Source organism: Meriones unguiculatus, chromosome 19, assembly GCF_030254825.1.
Source record: "Meriones unguiculatus strain TT.TT164.6M chromosome 19, Bangor_MerUng_6.1, whole genome shotgun sequence".
Taxonomy (NCBI): domain Eukaryota; kingdom Metazoa; phylum Chordata; class Mammalia; order Rodentia; family Muridae; genus Meriones; species Meriones unguiculatus.
This window is the reverse complement of record NC_083366.1, coordinates 36,721,014-36,737,965: the sequence shown is the minus strand read 5'-3', so window position 1 is coordinate 36,737,965 and position 16,952 is coordinate 36,721,014. Positions and strand designations below refer to the sequence as shown.

The window sequence follows — 16,952 nt, the reverse complement described above, 5'->3', positions numbered from 1 at the left end:
GGTGCTTTTGATCATGGTGTTTTAGCACAACAATAGAAACCTTAAGACAAATCACAGTGGTGAAAACAATAGCAGAGCTGGATGCTTCATGAAAACATTGAAATTAAACAAGTTTTATAAAAGCCAGGTCAAAGAAGGGATCTAAGGGAACTTAGAAAATAACTACAGAAAATGAAAATACAATATACCAAAACTTAATAGTTGCAATGAAAACAGGGATAAAGCAAATGTACAGGCATAAACACTGTTATTAAAAAGTATATCTGAAGCCAGCACTCTTAACTTTAAACCTTAACATAGAAAAAGAGAATAACCTAAATCAAAACTTGCAGAGGAAAAAAAAAGCAATGAACTTTAGAGAATAAATAATTTAATTTTGTAGTAGAAAACCATATAGAAGCCAACAAAATCTTTTTTAAAAAAGATTAACAATATAAACAAACTTTTGGCTAAAATATGAAAAAACAAACAAACAAACAAACAGCAAAGTACTAAACTAAAATCAGATGAAAGAGGTGATACTACAAGTGGTATGGCAGAGATGGCTCAGCAGTTTAAAGTATTTTTTTGTTTGTTTTGTTTTGTTTTTCTCTTGCAGGGGACCCAGGTTCTGCTCCCAACACCCACATGGTAGCTCACAACCATCTGTAACTCAAGTTGCTGATCACCCACACCCTCTTCTGACCTTCATTCTTCAGGCACTGAACTGAACACAAGTGATGCACAGACATACATGAAGACAACTCCCTCCCATACACATTAAATTAAAAAATATTCTAAGAGACCAAATAATTATACAACAAATTGGATAACCTAGAATTTGGATAAACTTCTCAAATCATACAACCTACAAAGACTAAAAATAGACAACTGAAAGCTCCTAAAAATTCGTAAACAGGAATCAAAAATATCTCCACACAAGTCTATGACAGATGGATTTCCTACAGAATCTTACAGTACTTTTGAAAGAGAATTAGCACTGATGCTTCTACAGATTTCCAACATACACACTGAAGGAGAGGGAGGACTTCCAAAGTCAGCCCAGGAGACCAGAAATTACCATGATGCTAAAGCCAAACATTTAGTCAGCAAACAAAATTAGTTGCATTTTTATACACTCACAAAAGAAATTTTATTTTTAAACTATTAAAATAATTACCATGTATTGCATCAAAAATAATAAAATAGTGCTGGGGATATAGCCTACTGATGAGTACTTGCCTAGAATGTGTAAGGTGTTCTCCATTCTCAGCATCACAAAACAAAAATAATAACAAATAGGAGTCGACAAGATGGCTCAAAAGGTAAAGGACCTTGATTCTAAGGCTCATAATCTGACTTTAGTTCCAGAGTTCCACATGCTAGAATGAGAAAATCAACTCCTATAAGTCACCCCCTAACCTCCACAATTATGAGTGTGTGTACACACAAAGTAGATTTAATAAAAATAAAATAATTAAGAATAAAGTTAATGAAAGAAAAGAAAGACTTGTAAACTTCAAAGTACAATATGGTACTAGAAAATTTAAGGACAAGTAAATGAAAGCACATGGCATGAGCTTGCATTGGAGGACAGTATTACTGCAGCGCCTGTCCTTTATAAAATTATCAGATTCAAAATAATCCTTATACAATGTTAATAAGACTTTTTTCAGGACTAGCTAAAGGAATCCTAAAATTTACATGAAGTATCAAGAGACCATAAACAGCTAACACTATGTGAAAAAAGAAAGAAAGAAAAGAAAGGAAGGAAGGAAGGAAGGAAAGAAGGAAGGAAGGAAGGGAAGCAAGCAAGCAGAATTAAAAGACCTGACTGAAATACTGCAAAGCCAGAATAATCAAAACTGATACTGCAGAAAGAGAGGTATTTGGACCAACAGAACAGTGTAGATCTGAGAAAAAATTAGGTTTCCTATTTCATAGGAAATAAAAGCAAAAAAGGAGGGGACTATTCAAAAATGGCTCATCAAAAGGAAAGATAAACAGGGTAAATAAATACCCTGAAAAGAAGAAAACATTTGCAAATCGTACACCATATTAGGATCTAGTGCCAAAATGCACCAAAAAAAAAACTCCTACAACTCAGCAACGAACAAAAGCACCTCAGTGTGGTTGAAATGACTCCAACACTGACAACAACTGTGAGCCAGATATAATAGAATCTGTCCTTCCTTCCTTCCTTCCTTCCTTCCTTCCTTCCTTCCTTTCCTTTCCTTTGCCTCTATGACAAGGGTGGTCGCAGGGGTGGAATGATGACATCTGGAAGGTAAGGGAGGAAGGGATACAAACCTAATCTCCTCTCCCATAAGCCTCTACATTTTTCTTTCATTAATTAGTCTTTCTATTGCTTTTACTTTGTTTTGTTTTAAATTGAAGGTTCCTTACTGGCCCTGCTTCCAATGAGTGACCAAGATCAAGGCAAAGGGGAGGGCAACCAGCTGGCTCAGTGAGGGTGGGGATGAGGGGGTGTCATTTTCACATTTCATTTTCATACAGAACTAAATGGACAAGCACAGAGTCACTATTGTGGTTAGAAGTTGGCAGCCTGGGATGGAGAGGGATGAGAAGTAGGGGTGTCTTTTTAAAAAAATCACAGGCTCTCCCCAAACTGGTGCCTGGAGAGGGACTTGGTCTGCTTTCACCCAAGAGGAATCAGAAGATGAAAAGCAGTTTAGGAAGGCCAGAACTGGCAGGAAAAGGGCAGCCTGCAACCCCCACAAGAAGGTCTGGGGCTGCTAGATGCTCCAGGCAGGAGGATGGAGGCAGCTCACAAAGGTTTGCCCTCCAGGGACAGAGCACTGCCATCTAGTTTTTTAGCCAGGGTTCAGCAGTCCTTGACCTCCTGGTATCAGTTTGCTTGCAATTCGTGCTTGATCCCTGTTAGCTTTTTCTTGATGGTATCCTTGGAGCTGACATAGATCATTATGCTCTTATGGGGTGCACTTTGACAGGCCCAGAAGATGAACACCAGGTCCTCCTTCTTGCTCTCCTTGGTCTTGTAGGTTGCATCTTAGACAGCATAGTGGCAGTCTTTATATGGCTGCATCTTGCCAAAGGGGTGGTCCTCAGTCGGCCCCATATCTGCCAGGATCTGCTTGCCCTTCTCCCAGAATGAGGCTCTTCTTGCCTTTACTCAGGCAGAAGAACATTCACTGCCTTCTAGAATTTCTTCACTTCTGGTGTTGAGGACTTGCCTATGCTCATGTCCTTGAACACCTTGATGACACCATCAGAGACAGCCATACCAGAGGCCATGTTTCCAGAAGCAAAAGGGAGACAAGGGGAGCTACAGAAGAAATAAACCGTGGCAGCTGCTGCCAGAATCCAAGACTCCCCTAAGCTTCCATACCGACTAATTTTGTTTTTACACACACACACACACACACACACACACACACACACACACACCAAAACCTCAGTAACTCTGTCAGGTCCCCCTTATGAAAAATGGGTTCAGCAACAAGAAGTTCTGAGGATTTACTGTTGTTTGTGTGTACAATTTATCTGCTTTCCAAGGAACATTATGGAAAACATAATTTTATGGAGAAATTTTTGCACCAACATAGGGCTGTCAAAAATTAAAAATTACTCACCATCAGTTTACGCAAATTCTGTCACCACAGCAAGAACAAACTACAGATGCTTACAATAAAACTAAAAATTCTCAATGAGAGAAAAAAAAAAAAGCAATGAGGATAACTTTCTTTGAAAACAATTCATGATAATAGTAAGCATTACTTTTCTGGATATGCCACCATTATTTTGGCCCTTCCTCACACATTACCAAGAGATCCTTCAGGAGATTCTTCCTGCCAACATAAACATTGTGTGAAAACTTTGTAAGTATAGCTGGGAAGAACAGACCCGTGACCTCTGTGTGACTCCTTGGTACTTTGCAAGGCAAAGGCCTAATTTGACATGTGGAATTGGTGGTCTAACCAACCTTGGCTAGCAGTGGGTCCACATGTAAGGGAGATGCAGTGGCTCCCTACCGAGGTCACCAGCCCAGGCTCATGCATGGTGAGTCATGGTGGCAGAAGGGGGCCTCCTTCCTGGCTGTCTTGACTCACTCGGTGGGGCAGGAGAGAGTTCTCATTGGAGTTGTGGTCCTGAGTTACATGAGAGACCACATTGAGCTAAATAGTTGCACCAAAATGCAACTGGATCCCTCATGTTTGGAGGGAAAAAGATGGAAACGACCAAATTCACTGATTATTTACATTGGCAAATTTCTACCAAGTTCTAACATTAGCTATGGGTTCATAAATTATATTTTCTTTGTCTTTTCAACTTTTTAGAGATAATTTGCTCCATCTGAATCAGACTTTTCAATGAGCTCTCCAGCAAATTTCATTCCATTCGCTATTAAGAATAAAGTAGCATTCAAAGTCCACCCAGAGAAGACCCAAATGTCTCAATTTTATTTGGAATCTATGGTCTGGATAGTATGGATTCTCCACCTCCCAATGTCCTTCCATTGTCTTTTTTTTTTTTTTCTTTTTCCAGACAGAGCTGGTGGGTTTTTTTTGTTTGTTTGTTCGTATGTTTGTTTGTTTTTTTCTTTTTTAAGCTGAAACTAGCAATTCTCATGTTTAAACATTATTTTTATAACAACATCAATTTGTGGAAACTAAATTGTAATATGTATCTGTACTTTGTCTATTACAAAATGATTAGAGGGTTGCTCTTCTAGGCAAACTCCTAAACATGTTTTAATCACAAATTAATAGAAAAAGAAAGGCACAGACAGTGTTGGGCAAAACATTTGTTTCTTCCTACCTTCATCAAGTGGTCCACTGCCAGCCCTCTCAGAACTGATCTGATTTCTCTACTGTGTGGCCAATGTACCATTCAGTCAAGGCTGCCCTCAAGGCTTCACAAACTTCACTCTTCTCACTGCTTTTCTCATAATGCTTGTCTTTCTTCATTTTCTACTTGTTTTCTTATGTGTCAAATCACAGATTATAGTCATTACTATGGACTTCAATATTGGTCTCTTTAAGAAAATATTCCTTGACTATGTCCTTGTCCCTACCCTGTATTCTCTTCCATCCTGCTTTTATTATTATTATTAATTACACTTTATTCATTTTGTATTCCCCCATAAGCCTCTCCCTCCTCCCCTCCCGACCCCATCCTATCTCCCCTTTCTTCACGAATGCCCCTCCCCAAGTCCACTGATAGGGGAGGTCCTCTTCTCCTTCCTTCTGATCTTAAGTCCATCAGATCACATCAGGAGTAGCTGCATTGTCCTCTTCTGTAGCCTGGTAAGGCTGCTCCCCCCTCAGGGGGAGGTGATCAAAGAACAGGCCAATCAGATTATGTCAGAGGCAGTCCCTCTTCCCATTACTATGTAACCCACTTGGACACTGAACTGTCATGTGCTACATCTGTGCAGGGGTTCTAGGTTATCTCCATGAATAGTCCTTGGATTATGAGTCTCTGGAAAGACCCCTGTGTTCAAATTTTCTGGTTCTGTTGCTCTCCTTGTGGAGTTCCTGTCCTCTCCAGCTCTTACTATTTCCCACTTCTTACATAAGATTCCATGCACTCTGCCCAACAGTTGGCCATAAAGTCTCAGCATCTGCTTTGATAGTCTGCAGGGCAGAGCCTTTCAGAGGCCCTCTGTGGCAGGTTCCTAGGTTGTTTCCTGTTTTCTTCTTCTTCTGGTGTCCATCCTCTTCCATCCTGCTCTTACCTACCTTGTTCTGCATTAAAGTCTGCATAACTCCATCTCTCAGCGCACTCTCCTCTCCTCTCCTCTCATCTGTGGCTATTCTACATATTCTTTTTTGATTTAAATTCATGTTCTCTAGGCTTCTTGTTGATGTCTTGTGCTTCTGTCTATTCTTCAAATGATGATATTTTGTAGGATTTTGCCTGAGTTCTCCCCCTCTGATCTATGCACTCTCCCTAGATGAAAATGATGTGCACTGTGTGAATGAGACAGCCTTTCTCAGCTCGAGGTGGTCTTACCTTGGGGAGCTATGGTGCTGGACACTCACAATCCCCAACTCCACCTTGATCCAGTGACCTAGAAGCTCACTTTCACCATCTCCTGGTTCAAAAATACTTATTTCTATATTTGTTTCTATGAGTTTTATGGGTTTGGCTTTTCTCTTAGGGCCATTTTGTCACTGTGAGTTAATTGTTGTATGTGAAAAGAAATACAGGTTCAACATCACTGTGCATGCATGCGTGTGCCCAGTTTCCTCAGCACAAACTGCGGGAGAGACTTTTTCCTTAGTTGCCACTTGGGTTATTTGGCTTTAAACAACTGTCATAAGTGTTTGAGATCATGATGTCATAAGAGGGAAGGGCAACCTCAGCTTATCATCTCAGAGCTTTTGGTCCAGAGTCAGCGGACCTGGTGCTTTGAGCGTGTGGTGCCCTTCTTGGTGAAAACATGTGCAGGGCAAGCCACTTGCTTTGTAACACACATGAAGAATATGTAAACTTTGCCTAAGCTCAGTAATCCTGTTTTTGGTCCTTTAGTGGACTTTTGTATGACTACAAAAGCCTGAAAACAGGGAAACTAGTCACAGCGGTAGTGTCAGAACAGTGCTTAGTGCTGTAATCACCAAGAAGAAGGCTTCGTGCATTACAGTAATTGCACAGTCGCTTCACCTTGCCGCTCAGATCATTGTACTCAAGATCCCTGCACCTTGTGCATATACACACACCCAATCCTTTATTTTTTTCATGCTCATTAATATGAAAAGAAAAAAAAAACTTGTGTATTATTTCTTTTCAAAGGGATGCTGGACAGGATTACTTACATTCTATGGGAGGAAAGGAACATTGTTGCAAGACCAGGGGCTCTTATCAGAAACATCTACTACCAGGACTGAAGATGTATATATCCTGAGATCCATTCTGTTTTGTTGTCCTCTGCACCATAAGCAGTGCTTGGACAGAAGTAGAAAAATGCATTCATACATATTTAAGGAAGCATTTCTATTAGCAATTAAAGAAATAAACTATATCTGAGGGCACAGAAATGGCAAATTATAACTATTGTTCCTGAGGACTCTCATGCAGCATTGAAAAAGCAATGATAGATGAAGATTTGAACTTAAGTGTTAACAAATATTTTCACATGTCAATGCACAGGAAGGACCCATCACAAAGACTGAGCTGTTAATTGACGTTTTAAAAACAGGTTTTACCCAACTTGCAATGTTCAAAATATTGCACTATATACATTTACTTTTGTAATTTAAACATTACTAAAGCAATTCAATGACTTTGAAAACCTACGACCCCAAATTTACCCTGCCTACCAAGATGTACAGGGACAAAGATGGAGCAGAGACTGAGGGAATGGGCAACCAATGACGAACCCAACCTGAGACCCACCCTATAGGGGAGAGCCAACCCTGACACTATTAATGATACTCTGCTACGAATGCAGACAGGAGCCTAGCATAACTATTCTCTGAGAAGCTCCACCCAGCGGTGGATCAAAACAGATGCTGAGACCCAAAGCCAATTAGGCGGAGCTTGGGGAGTTTTGTGGAAGAGTTGGGGGTGGGTTGGGGGGGGGAGGGGGCAGAAGGACCTAGATAGGATTAGCAATATTATTTTCCTCCAAAAAGCTGAGCATCTTCCGAATGGACAAGGGCATTTTATCTTCCTTTGTTCCTTCACATTTTTGAAGGACGTAACCGTAGCATCTATTGGAAAAAAACATAAGCATCACTTAGTGCTCAGTTCTGTGTATAACAATCATGCAAATATAGTTAGCCTTAACTATCAGTAAGGCAAAAAGCATTGCGAAGTGGGAGAGCAGAAAAAAGGCTTCCTATGTAAGTCTGGGCGAGTTGAGATAGACAAGTTCTTAGTGGACAGCTCAAACCAAGATGCCAGGGCCTGAAATCCACCCTCAGGATTACCTTTCACCTGCTCCAGCCTGATCCCCCAAAAGGAGGCTAAAGGAAGATTCTTCTGCAGAATCCGAGAAGAAGCTGAAATCCTGTACAGCCTTGCTGTTAAGATCTCTTAACCGGCTGTGGAGGCGCGACCTGGCCCAGGTCCGCCCACTGCCTCCTTCCTGAGCCGCCTACTGGTCGTCACAAGACCGACAGCTCCTCAAACCAGCCCGCCGTCTCCTCTGCCACTGTTCTTGGTCCCGGCCAGCAGAAGCGTCTTTGCGTAACCAGCGTGTTGACGTCACTGGCGGTCCCGCCCTGCATCCCCGCCCCAGCCCAGCCGGCGGGGACCGCGGAGCCGGGTCTGCAGGCCAGCGGGCGGCCCGCGCCGCGGAGGAGGTAGGCTGTTTTCCTGCTCCCTGCTGGGCAGGTCGCGAAGCCAAAAGGCTGAGGTTCCGGGGCTCGCCGGGCTCCCCAGACCTAGCCGGGGCTGCGTGGCCTGTGGGTGCAGCCGCGGAACGTGGAGGAGCGCGGGAGGGATGTCGGCCCCGGGCCCACTCCCATCCTCACCAGGAGGCGGGTGGTCCAACCTCGGCCCCTTGCTATGCACCCTCATCAAGACCCTGGTGACATGCGGGTGTAAGCTGGCAGGTACTGTTGGTTACCAGCCTTGTGCTTTCTTCAAGAAAAGCCCTGATATAACAAAACAAAACGAAATTTAAAGCATGAGTCACGAATGTTCTAGCCATGGTTTCAGCGTTTAGCTTTGCCCACTCATCCTGCCTGTAGTTTTTTTATTTTTGTTTTTGTTTTTTTGTTTTTAAATCTAAGTACCGTTCTTTCTCTTCCTCTACTGGTTGGAACATGGTTGGACATCATGGAACTTTTCATAGTGTTCTACGTATGAATACTATTCATAGTATTAATACGGTAGTTTTAAAGACATTGGTCTAGATTCACAGATGGAATCACTGACAGCCATCACTTGACCTAGTGCTGGTTTGGTTAAGGTTAGTAACAGGTCTGACTTAGCGCACTAGAGTTACTCCAGCATGTGCTGTGTGATGTCTTTGTTTAAGGGTCCAAACCATAATTCCCATCTATGCTTCACCTGCCCATCATCCACTTCTAGAGCAGGATTTGATGAAACAGAACAATTTATAGCATTCTGGCTGTATTTATGGATAAGTGAAGTGCTACATAATCATGCCCATGAAGGGACATTGTATACTGTGACCCCCTCTACGTCTGATAAGTACATATGTAACATTCTGTATTGTTAGGAAGAATACATTTTTCCTTGAAATCTTCCTGTCTCAAACGTCGATCTTTAAAGATTGCATTATCAAATGCATTAAACAAATGAAAACTGCTACGAAGACTTTTTCTCAGGATGATGATTATCGTTTGGACTTCATCATTAGACAGTTTATATGATGAAAGTCTGTGTATGCCACATGGTGTTTTAGGTGCTGGAAACTGAGTGCTGAACACTGGCTAAGATTCCTGCCCTTAGAGTCCTTGGATTTTGCTGAATATAGAATGTATGCACAAATAAGAGCATGATATTAGATAGGAATGAATGCTGGAACATCGAGCAGTAAGACACATTGGTGTGGCTGTGGAATGTGGAATCTGGGAAAATGTCCCTGAAGAGAGGATGCTTTGGATGAAACCTGAATGTTCGGATAGAGTCAGGGGAAGAGCAGGATGTTTCCAGTTACACTGCAAGGCTGGAAAGGAAGAGCAAGCTCAGTGGGAGGGGATTCCACTTGGCTGTATTGGTGGGGCAGTGAGGGAGGGGAGTGGCGTTGGTTGGAGGTAGTCCTGAAGAAGGAGCAGGTGTGCTGGTGTGGAAGTTTGGACTTAGAGGCCCTCTTCATTTAGAGGCACTCATACACTCTCAGCAGCTTTCTGTTTATTTTGGTTATGGAATCATTTTATATTTTTCTCCTTGGGGAGCCGGGTCCTCTTAAGGAGGAATGGCTCTCTGTTCCCTAGCGCTGTATCCAGGTTATTTTTCCTTCTCGTTGCTTTATGTAAGACAGACCATCTGCTTATCTTCAGCTCTAGCTTTTATCTCCATTCTCCTAGGCGTGAGTCAATTCCAATACAGTCTTTACCTGCTTTCCTTTTGGAAAGCACTGGCAGGCAGTCCTGCTCTGTCCTAACAAGTGCTAAGAATGTACAGTGGTAAGTAGATTAGCCTTTCCCATTGGAACTTGCATTTCTGACTCAGGATTCCTGTCTTTATTTAGTTCCTGCAGTTTTCTTAGGGACGTCACATGCATTCTTTTTTCAGATATAATTGCAAATGCTAAACTTTTCATCAGTGAAGGAAATGTACAGTAACTCACCTCAGCTAAATCGGTGGAGGTCATTGGCTTTACTCTGCTGCACCAATGCTCTACCTCTTCTCTCTGCAGTGAATAGCAGGATCTACAGGTTATTGGTTTCTGATGTTGCATTTTATAACTCATGAGATAGACCCTTTCAGCAGAGAAGGGGTTCTGGAACCAAATTTCAACACATAAAACAGCCAGGAATGCCAAGTGCTCACCTCCAAATTTTCATGCTGGTATTTTTGTTCTGTTTCCCTTCTAGAAAGTCTCATAGCAAACAGTGTCTGTGTACATCAAAGTACGGCGCGTTAGTCTCGAGAAACCGAACTCATTGTTCCTAAACTCATAGGAGACAGTTTCAAAGATGAAGCAGTGCGTTTCCTTGAACTAAAAATAATCCTTTGATTTTTTTTTTTTACCCCCATTTCTGAAGAAGTATATGTCAGCACTTTGCATGTGCCCTTCCTTTTTGTTAGAAGGCTGTCACTTTGACTTCCAACATAGTATAAGTGACTCCCATTTCAGTGGTACATGCTTATAATGCCAACTATATGCAAAGCTCTGCTCAAGTTGTAGGGCAGCCTGGGCAACGTAGCAAGACTCTGACTCCTGACTTAAAAAAAAAAAATGAAGAGGAAGTAGGATTGTAGCTCAGGAAAAGAATACCTGAGTGTCCCTGGGTTCAGTCCCCAGCCAGTACCTCAGGGGGAAAAAAAAATCAAGTTTTAATTTCAGAAGTGTGTGAAAGAAATTTTTAAAAAGTTGTTAATGTTTTCCTAGCCTGTTCTTATTATCTTAGCTATGAGGTAATGTGGCATGAAACTTGCTGCTTCATTGTTTCTGGTAGCAAGTAGAGCTTTTCCACGGTTGAGGAAGTTCTTGAGTGAGCTCAGTGATGTCATTTTTCTAATGCTACTTTAAGAAGGCAGAAGCCTGTTTATAAAGTTTATATGGTTGAGAAACCAGTTTATTATATGGTTGAGAAATAGTGTAGGTAGTCCTAAATTTTAAAAAGAACCATTGGTTGTAAGGTTCTCTTATTTGAAGAACTGCATTAGATCAACAACAGTAAAGTTATGAAACTTAAAATCAGTAGGTTAATTTGCTTTCTGGCTGCCACTTTGAGCTGCTGTCATAACAGAAATTGAGTTTAATGCCTTCAGAATAATGTTAATAGAATTCTTAAGTGTCAGAGGATCTTTACATTTATGCAAAAGTGCTTTTACTCACTTTAGCCCCAAATGTCGAAACTGTATGTTTAGACCAAGTCTTACCATCTGTAAGGATGCTCCTGCAGCTCATGGCCACGTTTGTGGAGATTAGGCTGTGAACATCAGACCTCACAGTGCAGGCATCCAGACTGTCTCATCATGGCCAGTCCTGTGCTTTAAACAGGGATCCTGACCGCCTTAGTGCCTGCCACTGCTTGTGTTCTGCGTGACAACAGCCCAAGGCTCTGACTGTGCCAGAGTCCACTCCAGTGTTGGACTTTGTCAGTAAAACATTCCTCTTCTCTCACTGATGGACACTTTCTCTTTTCACAGCACTTTTTGGGATATCTTCTCTGCTACTTGTTTTGCCTTTTTACCTTCATTCCCTTTCATTCCCTTTCATGTACCTTATCATAGATACAACCTCAAATCTGAGTTGGCTCATGTCTAAAAGACTGCCTTGTACATGGAGTGGTTTTAGCAGAGTCTAGAGCCCTCTAGCTTTGTTTGCACTTGAATTACCATCTTTGTGAGAAGTGCCGGAAAGCTTTTCTCCGCCCTGATTCCACAGAACTGTCTTCCTGTTTTAGCTTGGGTCTGAATTCTAGAGTGTGCAGCAGGTCTCTTTTGAGAAGCTTAAAAAGGTTGAGCACACATTGTTACTGAAAAAGTCATATGAAATAGCTACAGGCGTTAATATTGTTAATATTGGAGATGGAAAAGCTGATGTCCAGTGAGCCTGGCCTGGGACTCTTGGCTGCTTACTTGGGCCTGGTCAACACTTAGGGGTTCTCCTGACAATCTCTTCTGTGACATAGTGTCACAGCTTAGGCCTTTCTTTCTTTATGAACAGACCTAGATGTGGAAAGTCCTTCTTGTCTTGTGAGTGGAGGTCAAAGCCTCAGTTCTCACCCAGGGTCTTTGACTCTGGCTGTTTAAGTGTAAAGGGTTCTTCTGGTCAGGAGCTGGGCTAGGGTTGGTTTTGTACTCTGAGTCTGAAGTGCGCCTCTTCTGTTTTTCTAGTTTCTCACAGCTCCCCCACACCCTCAGTGTTTTGTGACTAGTTAATCTTCACTTTATTAAATGCATCATTTGTCTTGGAATTTTTTAAGTTGAAGAAGCAGTTAATAGATTTATTGTATCTTGTAACTCTCAGAATGATAGACTTTTCAAATCGTGTATATTATTGCTTATTATAGTACACTCTCATCATTGTTTTCAAAATATAGAGTTCATAATTCTTGGAATTAATCCCTTCCTGTTTGTTGATTCAATAATGCAGGATCAAGTGATTTCAGTAACGATTCTCTTTTCAAACTTATTTCAATTTTTAATTCTGTGTGTTTGTGTGTGTGCTGGGGTGTGGCTGTATGCACCTGTAAGTGCAGGCACCTGCAGGGTCCAAGAATGCATCAGTTCCCCAGGAGCTGGAGCTGAAGTGGTTGTTAGCCACGCCCGTCAGAACATGTGTTCTTGATGCCGAGCCACTCTTCAGCTTCCAGAGCCATTCTTCTATTCCTGTGGTGTTGTAAATTCATCAACGGTAACAGCAGCTCTTGAGGTGTTAGAAGTTTTGCCAGCAGAGTTGAGGGCACCAAGCCAGGATTTGCTTTGGCATTGTTGCTGGTAATTAGCACAGAAGACGTTTTGTGTGTCCAGAGCTGTTCTGATGGCCTGTGCTAGGCCTTCCCATCCTCAGCCCCACTGACAAATGGAATTTGAAAAGTCTTTGTTATGGGGCTAGCCTTTGCTAGTGATATGTTGATGTGCAAGACCATCACTGGCCTCTACCCCAAGATAGACAACTGTGGCAAATGCCCCAGGGCTGTGAGCACATTCACCTCCCTAACTCCCTGTCCCAGTGGGAGTCTTTATTCTCCAAACCTCTCTCCAAGTTAGGTTGCTATTATCCTTATCTTGAAAAACATCTATAAAAACATCTAAAAAGGATAAGTAACTCGGCCGAAGTGGCAATACTGGGATGTAAAACCAGCCAGCGCCCTTAATTAATCACAGCCTTTCTGACTAACCACTGTCAGTAATGTAAAGATAATTTAGAGTATAATAAGTAATAAGGAAAAGGGAATGCCAGCTAGTGCCAAGAGTGAGCACACTGACTGGGTGGCAAACTGCTGAGGTGGAAAATACTGCCAGTTGCTTTTTTTTTTTGAGAAACTAGAAACCTGGAGATTTCATTAGTGAAAAATTTCACCTCTGCACACTGCCAATTAATTATTCCCGGTTCAGGAAGTGTGTAAGCCAGCAGATAAGCATAGGGCCCACTTGTCGGTTTCGGACCCTTTGTGAGGTGTATGGCAGTGCTTTGCTGACCTCAGGAGATGAGTGTCTGCTGGGTGAGGGGTGTTAGGTTCATGCGCAGGGAGAACGCAGGCGGCCATGAGGGTGCTTATAGGCCTTCTGTTCCTCGACCGTTGTCTAGTCTTTTAAGCCAAAGGCATGTGGGATTAAAGCTGGCTTTCTGACGTGCTTTGCACAGAGCTGGCTGCTTGTGGACTGTGAGGACTGCCAGCTTTTAACTGAGACAGGCATCAACCATAACTCTCTTTCATGACCTAGCCTTGCCACAGCGCTTAAATAAAAACTGCGCACGGTGTGAGGACACAGGCACTCTGGAATTGAGTGCCTCCTTCCTGGAGACCGAAGCACAGCCATACTTCACATTGTCGAGAGCCACTGTTTACCTTTGTCTGAAGGAGGAAGTTCTCTGCCAACATCTCCGAAGCGCTGAACTCTTGCTGGCCTTTGCTGTTTGCCCCGTGCTTAGAATGCTGGTCTCCTCAGCCCAGCCTTGTGGGAAAGGAGGACTCACTCCATGCTGGCTTTTCACAGCCCTCTGTGACCTGTGTTCCAGCCTGCCAGGTGTTTCCCTCAGTTCCCTCCCCTGGGATCTCCAGGCAGAAGCTGCCTCACTGTTGGTGGACATGCTTGTGCTCAGTCCATTTTAAGTGCCTTTGTCTTCCTCCTCATTGATCATAACAGTTTTTCAGGTCACTCAAAGTCGTATAATTCTTTTAAGGCAATCCTTTTTTTTTTTTTTTTTTAATGACATTTCTGGTCACAAACTGATACTCAGCCTCCTTTTTCATGTTGATTTTATTTGCTTTCAAATTACTTGTATAACTTAAGAGTATAGGGACAGTGTCTTTTCGATTTTACTTTCAGCAATGAACACAATATTTTACATAATATATATGTCCATTTGTTTAGGTTGAGTAGTTCCTTTGTATATGTATAGCCCTTTTGTGCTGTGCTTTTGCATCTCAGAAAGATGACCAGTGTAAGCTATATGGGAAGGTTAGGATTTTTTATTAACTTCATTATCAAGAATGGAAACTGAAATTAATATTCTTTATTTGGGGCTAAGCATAGTTGTACATACAGGAAAGTCAGGGTCTACAGGGTTACCCTCTACTATACCAGGAGTTCGTGAGACCCTAGCTCAGAAAAAACAGAATATTCTTGGTACATTAATATGTCATACTGAAATTCTGAACGTAATTTAAGAAATTTAGTTAGCAAGTACCCAGGGTCTGTACTCTGTTTTTGTTTGTTTGTTTGTTTGTTTGTTTTTTCCCCTCATTTCCTGAGACGGTCTCTTTATGTAGTCCTGGCCTTTCTGGAGTTCGATATGTAGAATTAGCTGGCCTTGAACTCATAAAGTTCCTCTTCCTCTGCCTCCTGAGTGCTGGGTGTAAAGGCAGTACTGCCGTGCATGGTCCTCTTGATGTTTATACATTGGTATTTGTAGTTTATAAATCTAACAAGCAAATAGAATCTCTGGCATGTCTACCATTTCTCTAAGCTTTAGATGGTTCTCTAGGAGGTTCTTCTGTTTTCTTTTTCTTTTGCTTTTTGTTTTTTTCTTGTTGTTTTGTTTTCGGCAGGGCTGCTTATAACCCAAGATGACTTGAGGCCCTTGTGTAGCCGAGGACAACCTTCAGCTTGTGTTCCTCCTGGCCCTACCACTTGCTGTGTAGGAAAAACTGTTAAGGATACCTCCTTGTTCCATAGGAGCTTTTGATATTGTGCTTCACTCACAAAAGACCTCTGAACAAAATATGAAATATATATGAAAAAACTGAGGACTTCCTTATGTCCATTAAAAAAAATACTTGCTCTTCTGAGCTTATAATTATATCATTTCCCCTCTCTTTCGACCCCCCCCCTTCCCAGGCCCTTCTATAAACCCCCTTTAGCTCTCTTTAACATTCATGGCCTCTGTTTTCATTGTTATATATACACATATGCTTTTGTATGTGTAGTCCTAAATATCTGTAAGTACAACCTGTTCATTTCGTATGAGGTTACTTATATGTATAGGTTTTCAAGACTGAATACTTAGTATAACAGGAGTTGTTTTGAAGGTACTTGTACATATTATACCTAGAAGAAGTAGTCTATTAAAACAAATCGACTGATACAGGATAACTTTATAAATAAATTGATTTTGTAAATAGGTCTCCTTGTTAGTTTCATCTGTCTCCTTGACACAGTCTGGAGTTAATCTAAGAGAGACTCAATTGGGGGATTGCCAGTCTTGTCTGTGGGTAAAAAATGTTTTGATTGCTCGTTGCTGTAAGAGGACCCAGCCCACTGGGAAGAACCCTCCCTGGAAGGTGGGCCTGGGCTTCTTTAAGAAAGGCAGCAGATTTCCTTGTTTTTAATAACTCAGTAGTATCCCATTGTGTAAATGTACCACAATTTCTTTATCCATTCTTCACTTGAGGGACATCTAGGTTGTTTCCAGGTGCTGGCTATTATGAATAAAGCCATTATGAATATAGTTGAGGAAATGTCCTTCTTATTTGGTGCAGCATCTTTTGGGTATATGCCCAGGAGTGGTATAGCTGGGTCTTGGGGTAGCACTATTCCCAATTTTCTGAGAAAGTGCCAGATTGATTTCCAAGGTGGTTGTACAAGTTTGCACTCCCACCAGCAATGAAGGAGGGTTCCCCTTTCTCCACTTCCTCTCCAGCATGTGTTGTCACTTGAGTTTTTGGACTTAGCCATTCTGATGGGTGTAAGGTGAAATCTCAAGAGTCATTTTGATTTGCATTTCCTTGATTACTAAGGATGGTGAGCATTTATTTTAAGTGTTTCTCTACCATTTGATACTCCTCTCGAGAATTTTCTGTTTAGCTCTGTGCCCCATTTCTAAATTGTATTTCTGCTCATCTGTAGCTGATGGGCAGCTCAGTCTCCATGTGGATACCCTAGTAAGGGGAGTAGGGTTTATCTCTGACATGGGCTAGGTTGCCTGCTCTTTGATCACATGGCCCTGGTGGGAAGACCTTGCCAGGCCACAGAGAATGAGGATCCAGGCAGTCCTGATGAGATTTGATAGGCTAGGGTCAGATGGTAGGGGAGGAAGACCTCCCTCTTTCTGTGGACTAGGGGAGGAGGATAAGGGGAAAGAGGGAGAGGGAGGGAGGGTAGGACTGGGAGGAGATGAGGGAGGGGGCTACAATTGCAGTATAAAGTGAATAAATTGTGTGTGTATGTGTGTG

At 42.0% G+C, this 16,952-nt stretch overlaps 1 protein-coding gene and 1 pseudogene across 2 annotated transcripts in view; one reads left to right on the top strand and one right to left on the bottom strand.

The window, feature by feature from the left end:
* Window positions 1-401: 401 nt before the first annotated feature.
* On the bottom strand, window positions 402-8,116 carry LOC132649309 (cofilin-1-like; annotated as a pseudogene).
* The window catches only part of Stard3nl (STARD3 N-terminal like), a 36,451-nt gene continuing 27,614 nt past the window's right edge, over window positions 8,116-16,952 (top strand). The window contains exon 1 of one of the 2 annotated variants that reach the window (XM_021646314.2): window positions 8,116-8,270. The gene's annotated coding sequence lies outside the window, so the exon portion shown is untranslated. The remainder of the gene's footprint in view (window positions 8,271-16,952) is intronic. The other variant, XM_060372964.1, reaches the window with a different exon arrangement.